Raw genomic sequence first — 8,052 nt, forward strand, 5'->3', positions numbered from 1 at the left:
ATATTACTCAGCTATTAAAAAGAATAAAATAATGCCATTTGCAGCAAAATGGATGGACCTAAAGAGTGTCATAATGAAGTAAGTCATACAGAGGAGAAATATCACATGACATCCCTTGTAACTGGAATAAAAAAAAAAAAAAAGATAGAAATGAACTTACAAAACAGACTCACAGACTCATAAAATGAACTTATGGGGAAAGGGATAGTTAGGGACTTTGGGAAGGTCACATACACACTGCTATATTTAAAATGGATAACCAACAAAGACTTACTGTATAGCACATGGAACTCTGCTCAATGTTGTGCCAGCCTGGATGAGAAGGGGGTTTGGGAGAGAATGGATACGTGTGTATATATGACTGCGTCCCTTTGCTGTTCACTTGAAACAACTACCACAGCATTGTTAACCGACTATACCCCAATACAAAATGTTTAAAGTTTAAAAAATGCATACATATATAATAGAATCACCTAAGGGTTCCTGATTGCTCATTAAGATCACTTCAGTTCAGTTCAGTTCAGTTCAGTTCAGTTCATTTCAGTCGCTCAGTCGTGTCTGACTCTCCGCGACCCCATGAATCACAGCACGCCAGGCCTCCCTGTCCATCACCAACTCCCGGAGTTCACTCAAACTCATGTCCACAGAGTCGGTGATGCCATCCAGCCATCTCATTCTCGGTCATCCCCTTCTCCTCCCGCCCCCAACCTTTCCCAGCATCAGAGTCTTTTCCAGAGAGTCAACTCTTCGCATGAGGTGGCCTAAGTATTGCAGTTTCAGCTTTAGCTTCCTTTCAGCTTTAGTCCTTCCAATGAACACCCAGGATTGATCTCCTTTAGAATGGACTGGTTAGATCTCCTTGCAGTACAAGGGACTCTCAAGAGTCTTCTCCAACACCACAGTTCAAAAGCATCAATTCTTTGGCGATCAGCTTTCTTCACAGTCCAACTCTCACATCCATACATGACCATGGGAAAAACCATAGCCTTGACTAGATGGACTTTGTTGGCAAAGTAATGTCTCTGCTTTTTAACATACTATCAAGGTTGGTCATAACTTTCCTTCCAAGGAGTAAGCGTCTTAATTTCATGGCTGCAATCATCATCTGCAGTGATTTTGGAGCCCCAAAAAATAAAATCTGACACTGTTTCCACTGTTTTTCCATCTATTTCCCTTGAAGTGTTGGGACCAGATGCCATGATCTTTGTTTTCTGAATGCTGAGCTTCAAGCCAACATTTTCACTCTCCTCTTTCACTTGGGAGAGGTTTAAAAAAATGAACACTCCAGGCTCACCCCTTTCTAATTACATCAAAATCACTAAATCACAATAAAGCCTGGCATTAGGAAAATCCTAATGTGGAACCAATCCTGACTCACTGGAAAAGACCCTGATGCTGGGCAAGATTGAAGGCAGGAGGAGAAGGGGACGACAGAGGATGAGATGGTTGGATGGCATCACTGACTCAATGGACATGAGTTTGAGTGAGCTCCAGGAGTTGGTGATGGACAGGAAAGCCTGCAGTCCATGGGGTTGCAAAGAGTCAAACAAGACTGAGTGACTGAACTGAACTGAATGTGTAACCACGGTTGGAAACCTCTAGTACAACCCATAAATGAGGAATTGAAGGAAAACCATTCTGAGCATGGCTGTCCCAACCAACTATGTCATCCTGGAGAATCCAGAAAGTACCAGTTGTTGATAACACCTCAAACAGTGAAATGGGACCTAAAAAATGATTGTGTAGCTTATTTACTCACAAAAGTTACTGTGAACCGACATTAATTAAAAAAAGAAGTATGTCTCTGTACAAGAATCAAAGAAATTCACAATCACATTCTAAACTAGGCCAAACCACCTTTGTCTAGATCAGAAAAAGCAATGATAAATCTCAGTTTATATAACTTGTGATTTATTATGCCCTGTAAAATGCCTAATATAAATGCACTAGGATGTTAAGTGTGTGCCAGATACCTAATGAAGACATTTATAACATAGAAAGTGGTAAAAGAGACTTAAGTTTCTTTCTTCTGCCCTCTTTCTTTCTTTCCTTCTCCTTACCTCTTTCTTAAATAGGAGGTAGGAGACTGAAGTGCTCAAAGGCACAATTTTTGAAGCCAGTCACATCTAGGTTTTCGGCTCTTTGTTTTCTTTTTTGGCTGTGCTGGGTCTTCATTGCTTTGTGAGGGCTTTCTCTAGTTGTGGAGAGCAGGGCTGCTCTTCATTGCGGTACATGGGCTTCTCTTTGCAGTGGCTTCTCATTGTAGAGCACAGGCTCTAGGTTTGCAGGCTTTGGTTGTGGCTCATGAGTTTAGTTGCTTTTCAGTATGTGAGATCTTTCTGGACCAAGGATTGAAGCTGTGTCCCCTGCACTGGCAGGCAGAGTCTTACCCACTGCACCACCAAGGAAGTCCCCAGACCTAGGTTTTGAATCTACATTTTGTTACTTACTAATCTCAGGTTTGAACAAGTAACGTCCCTTGTTCAAGCTATAATTTCTTTGACTGTACAATGGTGATAACAGGAACAATATTATAGGATTTTGAGAGTTTGTATATAATTTTTAAATATTTATTTATGTATTTATTTGGCTGCATTGGGTCTTAGCTGTGGCACACAGGATCTTTAGTTGCAGTATGCAAACTCTCATTTGTGCCACGTGGGATCCAGTTCCCTGACCAGGGACTGAATCCTGGCCCCTGGCATTGGGAGCACAGACTCTTAGCCACTGGACCACCAGGGACGTCCCAAAAGTTAAAACTTTAACATGCATCAATACCTTTAACATAGTAGTTGACATTTCTATGTATATGGCTTGGTTCCTGCACTTAAGGAACTAACAGATTAGAGCTGTAGAGCTACTAGTTCCTCTAAGAGGAGGCAAAGACCCCACCACAATGGGCTAGATCAGGGAAGACATTAGCAAGGGAGATTTGTGATCTGGATAGATTGGGTATCTATATCTACTATCTAGTTAGCTAGCTGGGTATTCAGCAATTTTTCTAACTTAAAGAAGAGGTAGATTTAAATTTTAAACAAATAACAAACACTTATTTTAAGAAAAATAAGAAAATACACAAAGTAGAAAAATAAAATTTCCACAATTTTGCAACTCAGGGTAACTGAGATTAATATTTTGGTGATTAGTATTCATTAAATATCCAGATGCATTTGTCTTACCAAGATAGAATCATACTCTTTTAGCAACTTGGTTTGTCCACACAACAATATGTTGGGCCAATATCATCCCAAATCAATAAGAATGCCTCTATGACAGTGGCTCTCAAATTGTGGACTCAAGATCTTTTTATACTCTTAAAATTTAGGTAACTCAAATTTTTTCTGTTTATGTTGATCTGTTGATATCTACTGTATTAGAAACTAAAACTGAGTAAAATTTACAAATAACAATTTGTCTAAAATAAACCACCAATCGGTGTTAAATAACATTTGTAAATGAAAAAAGGTTTTCCAAAACAAACAAAAAGTGTGGCCATGTTTTACATTTTTGCAAATCCTTTTAATAGAAGACAATTGGGTTCTCATATCTGCTTCTTCATTCAATCTACTGTAATATGTTGTTTTTGTTCAAAGATAAGAAGAAACTCTGGCCTCAAACAGATACATAGTTGGAAAAAGAAGGAGTGTGTTTTCAGATAACTGTGGTTATTACTCTTTGAAGCTACACCAGAACTGGTCCAATAGCAAAATCTTAAAGATTAATTCAATGTGGAATCTAAAATTTTTGTACTCCATAACATTGAATTCTACTCGTCTATTTAGCAATTTGAACAGATCTTTTACCCTGCTGGATTTCATAATATCCTGTATTTGTCATTTAGAAAATACTGGTTCATTGACTTATATGGATCTTCCAAATGTCAATACTTTTCATTATACAATACTACACAATATTTTAATATCCCACCAAATTCACTAAGACTTTGTCAAATTCACAGTGGCAGACACAAGTTCTCCACAAAACATTCACTTGAAAGCTAGAATTTTATTGCAGACAAAAAATATCTTCCTTGAAGAGAAAGGCTTATGTGTTCATATCTGAGAAAATGCCTGCCAAATACCTAAGTTGGAATAATGGTAAATGATCTGTCAGCTGTTTTAAATAAATATAGTGTTCCATGATAAAGGTGGCTGGTTCAACTAGCAACTCCATCACAGAAGTGCTTCTCTTCAAGTCGACCATAACAATTTGGATATAGCAGAAAAGCTTTATGTATACTTCCCTGTTCATTATACAGAATATTAGAAGACTCACAGATTGAGATTTAACAAAATTAGTAATTTTTACTGTTGCATCAAACAGTATGGGAAACAGGCTCCTCACCCTCCTCACCCCCATCCTTTTTAAGCAAGCAAAAGAAAGGTGGTGAAGAAATGACTAGTGACTTCGGTGACTAGTTGCTGTTGGTGTCACTCCCTTTATTTTGTGCTATGCCCAACAGTTTCACCCACCATTGCTTCTGCAACAGTAATTACAAATACCAACATGTTTTTATAAAAAAAGGCACATAACTTCTTCACCATTACCACGAAAAGTTTTTACCTCACAAACTTTCCCAATCTTAGGAACACTCATGGGGTCTGTGGACCACACTTCAAGAACCAACGTTCTACAGTACTTTTAAAGGCTGCAGTGTATTACATTGTATGTGTGACCATAGTTTAGCCAGTGTCCTTTATTGAGGGCATCTAAATTATTTGTAATTTTTCTCCATTGCCAATAGTGATGTAGCTAAAACTTCACTTGTATCCTGAATTATTTCTCCAGGATATAGTCTTAAAAATGGAACTGCAAAGCCAAGGAGTACACATTTAAAACAAAAAAGAATCCTGAATATTGCCACATTGTTTTCCTGCAGGTATACCAATTTACGTTTGCATTTTACAGAACAATATAGAAGTACCCTTCCACTTATCAACAATGGTGATTATCTTTAAGGAAAAAAAAAAGGTTACCAAATTTACAGGCAATAAGTGAATCCCATTTTTCTTTAATTTGCATTTATTTACTTACTAGTTAGGGTTTTTTTCATATATTTATAAAAATTGATGAGTATTTATGTATGTTGTCCATTTTCAAAATTGGAAGCCTTCTTGGGATTGTATCCTTCGGTCTGTTATGAGTGTGTAGGAATTTCTACCCAGGTTTTTGTTCACTTTTAAAATTTGTTTATTTTATTTTTATGTGTAAATTTTTAATTTTGATGAAGTTGCCTATCTTTTTTGAAAGTACCTACCCAGTCTTTTTGGAGAAGGAAATGGCATTCTTGCCTGGGAAATCCCATGGACAGAGGGGCCTGCTGGGCTATGGTCCATGGGGTTCCAAACAGTTAGACGTGACAGTGATTAAATCGGAGAGGGAAATGGCAACCCACTCCAGTATTCTTGCCTGGAGAATCCCGTGGACAGAGGAGCCTGGTGGGCTGCTGTCCACGGGGTCACAGAGTCAGACACGACTGAAGCCACTTAGCACGCATGCGTGCACCAGGTCTTTTTATATTATTTGTCTCTATTTTCTGCCTTTTAATATTTTCTGCCTTTTCTGTCATGCTTTAAAAAGCTTTCTCCATCCCAATACTATAAAATTTACTTCTTACTTTATTTTTTTTTTATGTCATATTTTATTTATTTATTTTTTGTCTACCCAAGACACATTTAATGGTAAGAATAGAGATAAAGGTCAACTCTCGATAAAGATCAGGCTCCTGTTTTGCTGAGCAGAGCAGCATTGCCCCTTCCCCTCACTGCTTCAAGCAGCAGTGTTTCTGGATCTCTCCTGCGAGCCACAGGCAGTGCAGGATGTGCTTCTTCTTGGCAGCCAGCTCCTCTTCCGAGAACTGGCCCAGGAGTTGCTGGACAAATATATTCTGATCTTTCAGGAAAATATTCTTATCGATGCCTACGTTGGGCATATTCTCCAGGGACCCAGACCTGAAATGGAAGCTTAAACATCTGTTTCGCTTTAGGCTGTGTGCTTTCTCTTCAATCCAGGTCAGCGGGCTTTTGTTCTCTGTCTCCAAGCACACAGTCATCTTCATATACTGGTCTTCCTTTCGCTCTTCCAAAGTGGCAGACCTGAGAGAAAGCTCCCCGAAGAGGGAGACCAGCCAGGTCAGGTGAGAGATGCTGCTGAATGCAGGGAAGCCAAACCACTCTTCTTCCAATGGGGCAGCTGTGCAGAGGAGGTCCTTCCCCACAACTTCTTTCTTCAGGAATGCAAACTCCTCCATCAAGAGGTCAACGTGCTCCTCATGCAAGACTTTCCCTTTCTGCTCGGCCAACTCCCACAGGTCCTTAGCTGCCACCCAAGACAGTGTCATGGGATATTCCACAAGGACATGCTTTCCAGCATTCAGGAATTGCCTGATGTAGTCCTCGTGGCTGGAGCTCTCAGGTCTCCATGGTTCAGGAGCTCAGGAAGCATAACTAGGAGCCTGATCAGGGTCTCAAAGGCAGCAATCATGGTATCATCCAGGGCTGGGATCTCCTCTGAGTCCTCTGCCAGGCTCACATTTTTTGGGCAGAATTCATTCCTGCTGAACTCCTGGTGATTTGTTTCTTCAAGGCCCAAAGGCATGTCTTAAGCCTCTCTTAAAGCATTGGTCTCCAACCTTTTTGGCACCAGGGACTGGTTTCATGGAAGACAATTTTTCCACAGACAAAAGATGGGGGGAATGGTTTCAGGATGATTCAAGCACAGTAGGGTTCTCGCTCCTATGAGAATCCGATGCTTCCGCTGATCTGACAGGAGGCAGAGCTCAGGCTCTTGCTGCGCAGCCCAGTTCCCAACAGGCCACAGAAGTACTGGTTGGTTGGTTACTTCTTACTTTCTTAAAGCAGTTAACACCTCAGTTGTTTTTATATACTATGTGAGATAAAGATCTAATTTAATCTTTTCCCAAATAGTTAATTACTACTTATTCTTTCCAGAGCGTTAGGAACTTTATTTTTTCCTTTTATTAAAACATACATTTTAAAATTACTTATTTTGTCAACAATTTAGTACACTACAGAAGACTCTCCTGTTTCTCAGAATCGTTAATAGTTTGGTCTCTTCCCTTTCAACACTGTTTCTTTCGCGTTTAAAATGTAGCTATTTAAATGTAGCTAAGTGCCAAAACGTGGTTTCGGGCAACTTTGTTTGCTTTCCCCTCCCATTTATCTTTACCGTATCACATAGAGCTACTCTGTTCTTTTTAAGAGCTACATGATGTTCCATAATGCGGACACACCACGTTTATTTCGTCTTTCCTCTACCGATGAATGACTACGTTCCCAATTTTTCCTTATTTCTTCCACCTCTCCCAAGAACTGCTGGGGTACAAGCTATCTTGCGCGCATGTGGAAGTGCCCACAGGTTACATCCCTAAAGAGAGCTTAACTTTTGAGGGTTGTTTGTGTGTGTTGGGGGGGGGGGGGCTCAGGAGAACCAGTGCAGGTACTTCGGGAAGCAAAACACACCCACAACAACCCGACCAGAAAGAGACCCATGGCGGGTTCTCACTTAGCTTCTACAGTTGTATTTTTTTCTTTCCTTTCATAATGGATGTTGAATTTGCTTTTTACTTCGTAGATGCAACAGTTCCCAGCATCGAAACCAGCAGTACACTCATTCACTCAGCCACCAAGCCCAGTGACTAAGAAAACAGGGGAAGCCTCCAGCCGCACCAGCCGTGACGCCTGCTTCGGGAATCGAACCGGAAGTCGCGCTTCGATTCTGCGTCAAACCCGACTTCAGGGGCCGTCGTAAAAGTGTCGCCCCTTGTCTCTGGGACCGGCCACAGGTTTCCACTCGCCTTTGGCGGGGGGTCTGGAACTGCGGGCGTCAGTTTCCCTCAAGATGGCGGACGAGGAGGCTGGGGACGCAGAGAGGATGGAAGTCAGCACGGAGTTGCCGCAGACCCCTCAGCTACTGGCGTCTGTAAGTCCCTGAAGGCCAGTTCCTTTTGTAACCTTCCCCCCACCCCCGCCCCAGTCCCTTCCTACCGCGCTCACGGGGATGCGGGGCTTCACCCTTTATGGTGGCTACGGG

At 41.1% G+C, this 8,052-nt stretch overlaps 1 pseudogene; it reads right to left on the bottom strand.

Moving 5' to 3' along the window:
- Positions 1-3,497: 3,497 nt before the first annotated feature.
- On the bottom strand, positions 3,498-7,415 carry LOC129562566 (biliverdin reductase A pseudogene; annotated as a pseudogene).
- Positions 7,416-8,052: the final 637 nt, after the last annotated feature.

Source organism: Moschus berezovskii, chromosome 9, assembly GCF_049115385.1.
Source record: "Moschus berezovskii isolate FMDL1 chromosome 9, NW_MosBer_1.0, whole genome shotgun sequence".
NCBI lineage: Eukaryota > Metazoa > Chordata > Mammalia > Artiodactyla > Moschidae > Moschus > Moschus berezovskii.